This window comes from Lampetra planeri, chromosome 29, assembly GCF_965212315.1.
Source record: "Lampetra planeri chromosome 29, kcLamPlan1.2.h2, whole genome shotgun sequence".
Lineage (NCBI taxonomy): Eukaryota > Metazoa > Chordata > Hyperoartia > Petromyzontiformes > Petromyzontidae > Lampetra > Lampetra planeri.
This window is the reverse complement of record NC_136135.1, coordinates 7,632,910-7,645,264: the sequence shown is the minus strand read 5'-3', so window position 1 is coordinate 7,645,264 and position 12,355 is coordinate 7,632,910. Positions and strand designations below refer to the sequence as shown.

The window sequence follows — 12,355 nt, the reverse complement described above, 5'->3', positions numbered from 1 at the left end:
TGAGGCCCCAATGTGTGAGCCGTGTGGGCCCAATGTGTGAGCCGTGTGGGCCCAATGTGTGAGCCGTGTGGCCCCAATGTGTGAGCCGTGTGGCCCAATGTGTGAGCCGTGTGGGCTACGCTCACTTGACTCGGGGCCTGTTGTTCTCACGGTCTGCAATCTCTCCTGGATGCCTGAGCGAGGCAACGAGAAGTGGGATTTTTCCACCCAAGCTTTGTTGGGGAGGAGAAGAAGAGAAAGGGGTGGGGGGGGAAACTAAAAAGCCGTGCCTCTGTCAAAGAGGAGTTGAATGTCGGTGCACCGCCCTTGTGTGTGTGTGCGTTGCATAACTGCGTGCGAATTGACCACAATAGGCCGCTCAATTCGTACCTTTTGTGTGCCCCCGAGAACAAAAACATGTATATATAACGTGGAAATAATATTGTGTTTGTTGTTTAGTCCTCAGAGCTGGAATGCTCACACGTAAAAAGAAAAACAACATCGAATAATTGCACGGGTGGGGCAGATGCATTTTCAATTGCTATTCAGAGAGCACGGTTTAAAATATATATATATGCTAGATTGTTAATACGAGCTGAATCGCTACAATAAGCATCGTCAACAGATCTATAAATTCTGAATGGAACCCTACCCACACACCACACTGTCTCACCATCTCTCATGGTAGCGTGATGCCTCAATCCTAATTTCTTGAAAACTCATATCTTAAGCACTGCTTTTTGTGTGTTTAGTTTGTTACCTCCCCCCGCACCTCCGATTAGCACGGTGGGCTCCGTACGGTGCAAAAGAAGTTCAACATACGTACGCGCATCAATATAGCTCCTGCGCCTGAGCTACGCTCATCGCTCCACCAATATCGCATCTCCTACGATCGATTCACCAGCTGGCAACTGACGCGGCTGAACGGCTAAAGAACTTGTACATCGATCGAGAGCAATTGTTGCCGTTCAAAATATCAGTTTCTTATCCCTGCAACGCGGAACACAACAGGTGGGGGGGGGGGGGGCACGGAACGTTGTCGCCAAGCTTCCGGGGGCACCAGCGATCGGTTTGTGCTCGTTCCACCTCGTAACGAAAGAAAGAAATATTGAAAAAACAACACGGATCAACTGCACCCCCCCAACACCCGCCGGAACGCAAAAGAGCAAATCTCAGCTGAAGTGAGCGCTTGCCTGGCGCTTGCTGCTGCGTCCGTCTGACGTAATGTACGGTGCGCTGCTCCGACAAACAAAACAAACCCCCGTGGTGGGTTTGTTCTCTCTCTCCCCAGTCTCGTGTGGGTCCCCAGTCTCGTAGCAAAAGTCTCCCCCCCCCCCACCCCCCGTTTACGTGATGGGGGGCGACCCACACTTTTTGTTCGAATGCCACCGTCAAATGCAGGGGTAGAGGGGGGGGTGACCTCCGGTTGCACCGATCCGCGCGTCTCAAGGGTCTCGGTGTTCTTGATGTTCAGCCCAAGGGTTGTTGCGGAACCGCTCGCAAGTGTCCATGGCGATGCGTCGTGACGTGGCACTCGTTGGAACAACAACAACAACAACAACAAAAGAGTCTTCAAAGTCTCCCCTTCCAAGGCGTCCTTCGATTTAGCACGGTTGGCCACGTACGGTGCGAAAGAAGTTCAACAGTTTTTCAGTTTTCAATTTAATTTATTAGGTATAGCCCTGTGAGCCATTCGGCTCTTGAATCGTGTGCAACCGCAAGAAACAGAAAACTAAAACATGAACAAGAAAACATCTTAAAGTTACTATGTGTGACTATGTGCAAACTGAAAATCCAAGGAAAGACAGCAACATATTGCAGAAAAAGCACTGTTCACCAACGCTGTGTGCAAAAATCACAGTGGGATGCAAGTCAAACATACATGCATATGTCTGGCCAGCATGCTTCTCATCATTAGTATGATTATCACTCTGCGTGTTTACTCCGGGGAAAGTCTCGCCGAGTCTCAAGACTCTTAATTCTAGATTTTAAGCTTTCGTGACTGCACGGATTCATATTCTTAGTTTTTTTCGGTAAAGCACCGAACCTCACAAAATTTATATTCAGGGACCACCTTGGCTCCTCCCACCCTCAACCAGTATTTATACAAGGACTGTTTTCTTGGAATTTCTCTTACTTGATACAGCTATCGTGCTGTGACGGTTCCACCTGAAGACGGAAGCTTGTGTTTCCTCCAAAACGTCGTGATTTTTATTTTATTTTTATTTTACTTTTATTAATTTTAAATTTTTTTATCTACGTGACTTTACCGAAAAACCAAAGAATATCTCAAGACTCTTCTCCAGGGGGGTCACACGCACGACGTGCCGATCGAGAAACCCGTGGCGCACCCCGTTCATGACGCCGAGTGATCGACAGAGACGAGACTGGCTCTCGTTGCTTCAACTGCCTAGCCCTCGGTGATCGAAGCGACGTCCTCTGGGTCGCAGCGCCACGAGCCGCGAGTCGAGTGCGATAACCGCGCACCACGGTAGCATCGTCTACAAATGCAACACAAACACGCGCACAATGCAAAGACAAAGATCACCCCGTGTAGCCTTTAACAGCGTGTAGGGGCAAGTGCTGTGAGCGAGCACCTATGAAGGCCGGCACGGCACACGAGGGGTTGGGTTGATCAACACCACGCCCGGCCGCCTTTGTTTCCCTAACGGCGAGGTTTACACATTGCACCAGGAACTCATTTGAGGCTGAGTCGAGCTAGGGAAGGAGGCCCAGGAGCGGTTCGGATAATCGTCACTGGTGTTGGTCGTGAACGGGAATCGAACTCGGTTCACCGGGTTCTCAGCGCAGCATGCTAACCGTTACACTACCGCTTCCCACAACGTCCAATACAACTTACATTGACACAGCATGGAAATGCAGCCGCATTGCACGAGGGCATGTAATATCACACCGTTGATTATGCCACAATAACAGACTTGTGCGCCTTGGGGTCTCGCCAGAATAAATAAGAAACGTGCCCTCTGTCGTAGACACCTATCCTCCCACGGCTTTCTATGTCACCCTGCATACACCCAGAACTGCAGCGTTCAAGACCCAGCAAAGGAACGAGATATGCGTTGTTTTTTTAAAGTCTTGACACTGCAGGAGCTTCAATGGGGTGGGGTGGGGGGAGAAAGGTGACCCACGTTCAATCACGATGACACTGCTACCGAACAAAAATCAATGATAGCCTCTCGCGGCACATTGGCGAGCAGCAATGCGTCCTCTTGTCACGACCCTGGCTCTGGTCCATCTCCCGCAACTCGCTTTTGTTTGATAACAAAGCGGGCGGACGCGGCGTTGCTGGCGGCGGCGGCAGCAGCAACAAAAGAGGGACTCCTTGGGAGGAAATTATTTATTTTTTGATAACGTTGAAATGAAACCAGAAATGATCCCCATTCCAACGCAACAGAGCAATAGAAAGAACAGGGAGGCTACGGGGGCCGGCGGAACGGAACGGTGGGGGGGGAGTGGGGGGGTGTGTGGGGGGGTGTGGGGGGGTACCCAATAGGCGTGAGCGCCTATAAGGCGAGAAGAACGTGTGTGTGTGTGCGCCCACCGCTTTGTAGCCGCCTCTCAATGTGAGAGCACCATTCATGAGGGCACCCTTTTTTTAATACGGCGCTGCCAGTTTCCTTTTCACTGGAGCCAGTCGCCATGGAGAGCGGAGAGAATTACAGATTGCTGAGCTTTCACCAATGTTTCTGCGGTGAAAGTGGACCGGTGAAAAGCAGAGCGCGCTTTTCTTTCATTCTTTCATTTCTTTTCGCCGTGTTTTCGATTTCTTTTCCCAGCCCTGAATGAACAAAGAATATATTATTTTCTCTCTCTCTCTAATTCCCCCGTTAAAAAAAACATCCACAGCGTTGCGCTTAAATGTCACTGGAAAGATTAGACAAGGAGGGGTAGGGTGGGTGGGGGGGAAACACCCACGACAAATGGTCATGGTTATTGTCAGATACTGGTGAACGGTAACAGTGAAGCGACTGTTGTGCCTGAGGTAATGTTGTCCACACATGATTTATTACCTCACGAGACAAATGGGACGTTGCATAAAAGGGGCTCTTGGGTGACTTTTTGGCCAGTGCCTGGACTGGTGCTGGTTGCAGTCGGTCAATAAGCTGGCGTTTTAATTTAACAATCGGTTCATCAATTGATCAAAGTGCATTTTTTTTTTCACGAAACGCTCGTACACAAAAGTAAATCGGGATAAAATAGATCACGTGTTTGAAGATATTCATCAGTTATCCAGCACCAATTAAAAGTCGGGAAGAGTGTGGATAAAAATGTGGGCGTTGAGTGCAGATATAAACACTTCCTCAACGGGCAACGATTGTGTGATACCTTACGTCTTTAACAAATTAATGCCTAATAGTAAAACGTGTTTTTTTTATATGTATAAAGTTGCTGAGCACAGTGCCTAAAGCGAGCACCAACAAACAGCACAATCATAATGGCAGTAGCTTAGGGCAGGCCATCATCCAGCAGTGGATTGACCATGGCTGATGATGATGATGATGCAGTTTGCTCTCACACCAAGCCGTGCGAGTTGTATATCAGCTGTAGAAGAGTGACGTCCATTGTCTCTTGAGGTCACGGCTGATTTGAATCACGCTCAATTAAATCAGCGTCCCGAAATCCGAAGCGAGGTTGGGGCACCCCCCTCGAAAATGAAGCCCTTCTCGCAGCCCGCGCAAATATTATCAAACGAACAAATAATAAAGAATCGCGCCGAATCGCTCAAAATAATACGCACGCGGGCGCAGCAGAGTGACGCTGGTGTTATGTAATCCGCGAATATCACATTCGCTGCCCGCCGCGGTGATCCTGCACAAGCTATGCTTGTCATTTGCTCGAACTGGGGAACATTGATTTGTCAGCGCCCTGAGTAGCACATTGCGGGGGCTTAGAGTTTTAAGCCAAACGAGAGGCAAATGGTTACACGTTGGGTTACAGCCAGCTGAGACAGCCAGTTCGTCAGGGGTCAGAGGACGAAGCCCCCAGCGCCTTCTGAGAATCGTGGGCTCGCATCCTCGCATCCACGCTTAGTTAAAATGGGCAAAAGCGCGTATGAAGTAGAATTCCCGTCTAAGGTCCCGCGTACACTGTATATATGAATGTTTCAGTCTATCAGCCCCTTGGCTCTGCCGACCAATATTGCCAAACAGCAATTCTTCAAGCAAGCAAACTGTGGACTCACTTTGACCTTGTGGGTCTCATCAGCAGGTTCAGGCTTGTTGAACAAATGCTGCTGGATCAACAAAATATTGTTGGCAAGAGCACTCCATTGAAATGATGGGGCCCTGTTCAATACAAAAAGCAATACCATTGAGCATTGTGGGTAAAAGCATTCAGTAAATGATCGGTTAAACTGGCTCCTGGAGGGCAACAAGTTGAGAACTCGATTACCAATGACTGCACTCAAAAGAAGCCATCGTATTTAATATTGTTTCTCTTTATGTGGGAGCATTCCAGCTCTGAGCAATGAATAACAAATACAATTATTTCCACATTTTTTGTGTGGGGGCGCACGAAAGGTACGAATCAAATGGACCTATTGTAGTCACTTCACAAGCAGCTATGCAACGACACACAGGGTGGTGCACTGCTCACTGCAAGAGTTTCGAATATAAATGTATTTTTCTCATGACGACATCACAGAAACAAAAGGTAAGGGCGCAGCCCTGCAATTTCTTGCATACATTAGCCGAAGGACCTCCAATAAAGATAACTTTTGAGGGCCCCTCTAGATATGATGTTTGGCCTACTCTGCCGCGCTGGTTAGATGTCTTAGAAGAGGTTGAACAATGATAGCACAACTGAAATAGAGAAATAGGCAAAAAAACAAATGCCATTTATTTTCTTAGGTTTTTTCGGTAAAGTTACGTAGGTAAAAAATTAAAATTAAAATGAATAAAAGTAAACTAAAAAATAAAATAAAAATCACGATAGCGTGCTGTGACGGTTCCACCTGAAGACGGAAGCTTGTGTTACCTCCGAAACGTCGTGATTTTTATTTTATTTTATTTTTATTTTACTTTTATTAATTAAAATTTTAAAAAATTACCTACGTGACTTTACCGAAAAAACCTAAGAATATGAATCCTTGCAGTCACGAAAGCTTCAAATCTAGAACAAATGCTGTTGCGATATCCTACCACTTGTTATTCCATGACATCACTGCCCGGCTTGGATTGCTTGGCGGACAATGTACGAATTGGATAAGCTGATGGTAAAGTTCATATCTACAGGCTACAATAATTACTGATGTTTTTTTTTTTAAAGCGTTCTGCGTTTATCAACGATAATAAACCGGCTTGCGATGCTGGACGTCAGTTGAACATTTGCAACCTTCACATTTTGCAAATGGCAGATATGCGTGGCCAATCGGCGGTATTTTTAAACTGGTGCTGCTCCTGCTTAAAAACAAATATTTGGAAGAGCATAGATTAAAGCCCTCGTAAGGTGCTAAGGTATTGACAGTTGTTTTTTTTTATCAGCTTTGCTGAGCACAGACCCAAAGGTGCCAGCAGCACGCGAGCACTATTGAAGGCGTAACGGATGAGAGTCGGTGCGTGTTTCTAAAATTGAGCAACGTTATTATAAGATCTTTGGAAATGAGACGATGGGAGGGAATTCCAAAGTCGAGCAGCGCGAGGGAAGGCGCATCAAGATAAGTGTTTTGAGCCACCGTGTGGCGAGGTGGGAGAGAGTGGGTGTGTTGCGGTGAACTTCAGTGTGGTGGTTAAACGCCTGCCAGATGAGACGGAACGGTCGGTTGGGTACGAAGAGGCTTCAATATGGGCGGAGGAACCGTAGTGCAGCTCGCATTGACATAAACTATTAAAGCTAAAACTTAACCACTGAAAACGTCACATTTTACCAGGCAAGGCCCACTGAGCTATACAGCTCTTTTTCAGAAGCGACCTCGCCGCAAAATTATTGCTCAGCGAGGTGGCTTATCGCGTGGAAATTCAGAGCAGCCAAATGCTTTTCAGGCACGTGGAGTTTAAAGGGGGGGGGGACCCGAGCACCCGGAGTACAATCCACTCAACCACGGGGAGAACATGCAAACTCCAAATACACAGGCCTCGTCGGCGTTGGGATCGAACCCACGACCTCCTGCATAACGGGCGAGGGAGTTAACATCTCCTAGCCACCGTGGAACACCCCTGTGGTAATAACAATAGAACATTTCGATTTAACGCTTTCGTGATTGCAGGGATTCATCTTCTTGGTTCTTTCGGTAAAGTCACGTAGAATGGAAATAATTAAATAATAAAAATCAAACATAAGAAAATTATTCTCACGACGTTTCGGCCACAATGCAAGCAGCCGTCCTCAGGTGAAGAACAAGTCTGTCGGGAAGACAGCGTCTGAATGTCCAGTGTCTGAATGTCCATTCAGACGCTGTCTTTCTGACAGACCTGTTCTTCACCTGAATGTCCATTCAGACGCTGTCTTCCAGACAGACTTGTTCTTCACCTGAGGACGGCTGCTTGCGTTATGGCCGAAACGTCGCGAGAATTATTTTATTATGTTTTATTTGTATTATTTTATTATTTCCCTTCTACGTGACTTTACCGAAAGAACCAAGAATAACAATGGAACACTCTTAAGGAGGCCACCGATCGCCAAATGAGGGAGTGGCTGCGGTGAATGGGCGAATGCCGGATCATCAATCAAGCACAGGCCACTTGCGGCTAGCATCGATCAAGTATAGGGAGGTGTGAACTGGGTGCTGCACCCCAGATATGACAGCAGCTGGATTCCAACTTCGGGCGAATCTGTGCTTCGTACAGCGGCAGTGGAAATTGCTCGGAGGTAACGAGACTTTGGCAAGGGAAATTAAGCGTCTCCGATGCCTCCTTAAGCAGATGCGTAACACAGCCATAGCATGAGAGGTCACGTGGGATTGTGCTAAAGCAGATCGATGCTTTTGGTACGCATAAGAATATATCGCTGTTAATATGATGGGGAGAACTGTGGAATTGTGACATTGCCAGACAGGTAGCACGATTGCCGTGTGAACAAAGCACTTCAATTGTTCCGCCACTTTTACAAGACGCGCTATTGCACAAGTGGACGGCATAGCTTCGCTGATTGACGTCACCAAGTCATTTTGATGTATATGTCTCGGAGCATAAACACAACGGCGCTCTGTGTTTGCATCGTTAAACGCTGAATGATTCACGGCTGCGTGAGTTGGCGTGTAGCCACGGGGGTAAATCTGACGGTGGCGTGTTGCACAGGAGCCAGACTCAATTGTGACTTTTCACATTTGATGATTGACTGCAAAGGAGAGTGCATATTTTGTTCCAGGTGATATTCTAATTGTTTACTTATTCTGTGTGGCATTTATCCTCCGATACTCGTGGGTTTGGTACGGTATAGGCATTTTGTCCAATTTCGATTTGAAGTACATAAATTAGAGGTACCGTATAGTGTAAGCCCTGCGAACACTTACTCGGATAGAGTGCGCTTTAGAAGTTACTTGGTTTGCTCGTCCACGAGTCGTCAGTCGTCTTGGAAGAGGTGTGAGTACTTACACTTCACCCCACCACATGGGACATTCCGATGGACTCACTCTGCTCTTACCCATTCGTGCTCCTGCTGGGTCGGCGTTTAAGAAGCCTGCACAATTGTTTCAACTGCCACACCAGGAGATCAAACGTGCCAATTCGTTACTAGTTCAGCACAACCGGTGTGTTGGAGCGTAAACTCGCAACAGTTACAATTGCATGCTAAACGAATTGGCATGTGCAGTTTACGGGACAAACCTTACTAATTGGCTGTGTCGGCTGGTGGTGCCTTGAACGACACATTTAAAATTTACGCAATCTAACCCAAAAAAAAACTCTCATGGCTAACCATTACACCACTGCAGCATTCCACTGTTTAATTATTCAGCCACAGATGTGATACCAAATGACTGCCACATCGCTGTTTGCCTTGTGTTAAATGTAAGTGTGCACATTTACCGAGGAATGGCCGCACGAAATTGTAGCAAGAGCTTCCCCGGCAATGTCGGTTCTCGACTTCGTCCACGTCATTGTTGAGAAAGGAAGCTGGGGGTAGCAAGGCTTTGTTTTAATCGCCCCTCTGCCAAATTCACTTCGATCAGCTTTCCGTCAATGTAAGAAACCCGATGCTTCTTGAATGAAGTGAGGAACCCCGCAGAGTCTTATTTTATTAAAAAAAAAACGGCGCTGCCCTTAAATTCCTCGCTCGCCCCACTTCTGATCGGGTCGGGTGGGGGGGGGGAGTGGCTTCGCGAACTTGAGATGGGTGTTTGGCCTACTCTTCCACGATGACCAGACGCGTTGGAAGAAGCGGTTGGGGGGGGGGGGCATGCCCCGCATTGTACCTCACCGCCCGCTAACTGCCGGTCGACTAACCGCGATGAATCCATTGCTGCTGCCGGGTGCATAGAGGCGGCAGGAGGGATTCAAGAAACTCGCACCGCTGTTCGAGGTGAGCTCACCGTTGTGCCATTGAACTGAAAAGGACACACAGGCGATCCGTTGCGTGTGTTTCCCTCCTGCGCCCAACACTCTCTGGTGAAAAACAATTTATGGTGCCATAAAGCAACCCTTAAACCCCCCGTGACCTCAAATTTCGAGGTAGTCAAGTCAAGATAACGTTGTATGCACCCCACAAACGCACCTCATTGTAAACCTTAACAGAAGAAAAGGTCATTGTGTCCGTGGGTGGCTTGGCTATCCAACAGAACAACGTTCATCTATCCCGGTTACCCTGATAAGAAGTTTGAGGGACCGTCTTGATGAGTTCAGGACACTTGCGTAACCCTTGTTGAGGCTGCGTTTTTCTTAAAAGACGTGACATCGCAATCAATAATAACGCTTTTAGTAGGTTAGATCGCAAAACATATAAATGCGTCGTTAAAGCCACCACCGCCCAATACAGCCAGTTAGGAAGGTTTGTCGCGGTTAACAAAACACGCCAATTAGTCACTAGTTCAGCACTCCGGTGTGTGTTGGAGAGTAAACTCACAACGTTTACAATCTGAGCAGGACGCTTCGCTGGTGATTACAACCAGCTTCATCGGGCGATTTGCCAGAATTGTGAGGAAGTCTTCCCGTCTTGGTAAGGGTGACACGGATTGATGACTGGCATGGGTGCTGCAACCCTGAATCGCAGAATAAACAAGGGGGCAAAGTCAACTTCACGTATCCATCACTCCACGTGAAAAATAAAAGTTTGTCTTGAACAACCCATCAACCGCGCACAGCCTTCTGGGATTGCATAATATCAGCAGCATTGTTTTTCAGTCGATTTCGACATACAGTGTCTCGTCAGCCCGTGTGTCAAGGCAGCTCCCAGGTTGCAGAAGATTGACGACATTTTAAAGAAAAGTTTAAACCAACAGGGTTTTCTTCTTGAACAAATGCTGCTGCAAAACATCGGTTCAGGGAAACTAAAATAAGTAAACATAGCAACTTCACAATGTCAACTATTGTCGCTGAAACGTTGTTTTCACCAGTCTGGGGTGCTTTAACTATTCAGCTTCATTTTGTGTCCAGCATTGGACATGTTTGTTAAGTCCCTTTGACAATGTCCTAATTGACACGCGTTAAACACGAGACTATAGGTGAGTGTAAACAGACACGATGTTTTTTTAGCCATCCAACTACCAACGTTTCAGAGGGCCCATTTAGCGGCGAAGTGTGAGTTAATGTGTGACTCGAAAAAAAATCGGAGGTCGCAAAAAAAACATTTGAAAACGCAGTTAAGGCATTCTGCACTTGCAGCTGAGTTTCAGACGCAGCTCACGGATAAATAACACGTGACGGACATTTAAATGTTTTACAGTGGTTTTTTTCTCTCTCTCTTTTTAAATGCCGGTTGAATGTAAGCAACATTCTTACGAGGCTATTACATTTAGTAACCCCGATTCAGCAGAAGTCTTTCTTGCTGTTGTGTGTCCAGGTCGCTTAACGCTTGAGGTAGCTGCTTAATCTTTAGCCGAGCGAACTGCACCACTTGGTTAAGATTTTCAGCTAAGTCAACAGTTCAATTCCCGCCACGGCCTCGTCATTCATGACAGAGAATTACCTTGCCGTCCTGTCGTGATCATGCGTGCAACGATTCACTCCCCCTGGTGCTTTTATAATTTGTCCCAGATTCAAGAATCAATTATTGCGTGTTGTCTCGATAACGCTGCCTCGTTTGCATTGTCCGTCTGACCATGATCCGTTCTGTTTATTCCGTCCCAATGAGCCCATTCGTCTAAACTCTAAAGGGACATTCGCATGTAATTTGCATGCGATTTGCATGAATTTAGGATTTTGTTTAACGCACAAAGGGCATGTTTCTCACGCTGAACTTGTAGCCGACAGTTCGCCGGTTTTCCTTTCGCTGTGCTGCACGGCAGTTGAAACAATGGTGCCAAGAGTCTTAACCCACCACCCTCCACCGCTTCCTCTACGTATGGTGTCGTGAATTGTGGGTACTCTTTTTACGTTTCATTTTCATGTCATTGAATTTATTTGGTATAGCCCCGTGAGCCATTCGGCTCTTGAATCGGGTGCAACCGCAACAAACAAAAACATGAACAAGAAACATCTTAAAGTGACTGCGCGCAAACAGAAAAATCCAGGAAAAAAACAGCAAAATCTTCCAGAAAAAGCACCGAATATCAATGCTGTGTGCAAAAATCCCAGTGGGATGCAAGTCGAACAATAAGTGACTTTACCGAAAGAACCAAAGCGTGCTCTCCCACCTCTTTCCGAACTAAGGACGGTCACTGCATCGCTCGCGCTTTCAGACATGCTTCTGCGGCCGTCCGGAACGTTCCTCTTTCCAATAGAATGAAGCCACTGGTGGTACTGTGCACTTTTACATAATCTCGATTGAAAACTAATTTATTTAGAACCGCTTATTGTATTTAGTTTGCTGTCCTCCCCCCGCACCTCTGATTAGCACAGTTAGCTACGTACGATGCGAAAAAAAATTTAATTTAAAGCTTTCGTGACTGCAGGGATTCATATTCTTGGTTCTTTCGGTAAAGTCACGTAGAAGGGAAATAATAAAATAATATTAATATAAGTTCCACATAAAGTACATACGTACAGATGTCTGGCCAGAGTTGAAGAGCAGGCCAAAATAGCCTCTAGATGGGTTCCCTGGATCGCCTTCTCGTGGAGGCTATTCTGTGGCATGATACAGCAATTGCAGGGCTGCACCTTTATCCTTTGACAACAAAGCTAGATGTGTACGATTGGAGGTTGTGACATCAACACGAGCTGACGACACAATGGATAGACAATGGACAATAACCATCGTGACATTGAGAAATGTCTACTCAAGGCAAGTTAGCCAATGTCACCAGTCGTCACTCTACTCTCACAAC

The 12,355-nt window shown here is 46.8% G+C and overlaps 1 protein-coding gene across 1 annotated transcript in view; it reads left to right on the top strand.

Moving 5' to 3' along the window:
- The window catches only part of LOC144728645 (ATP-sensitive inward rectifier potassium channel 10-like), a 47,864-nt gene that overhangs the window by 19,368 nt on the left and 16,141 nt on the right, over positions 1–12,355 (top strand). The window lies entirely within an intron of this gene.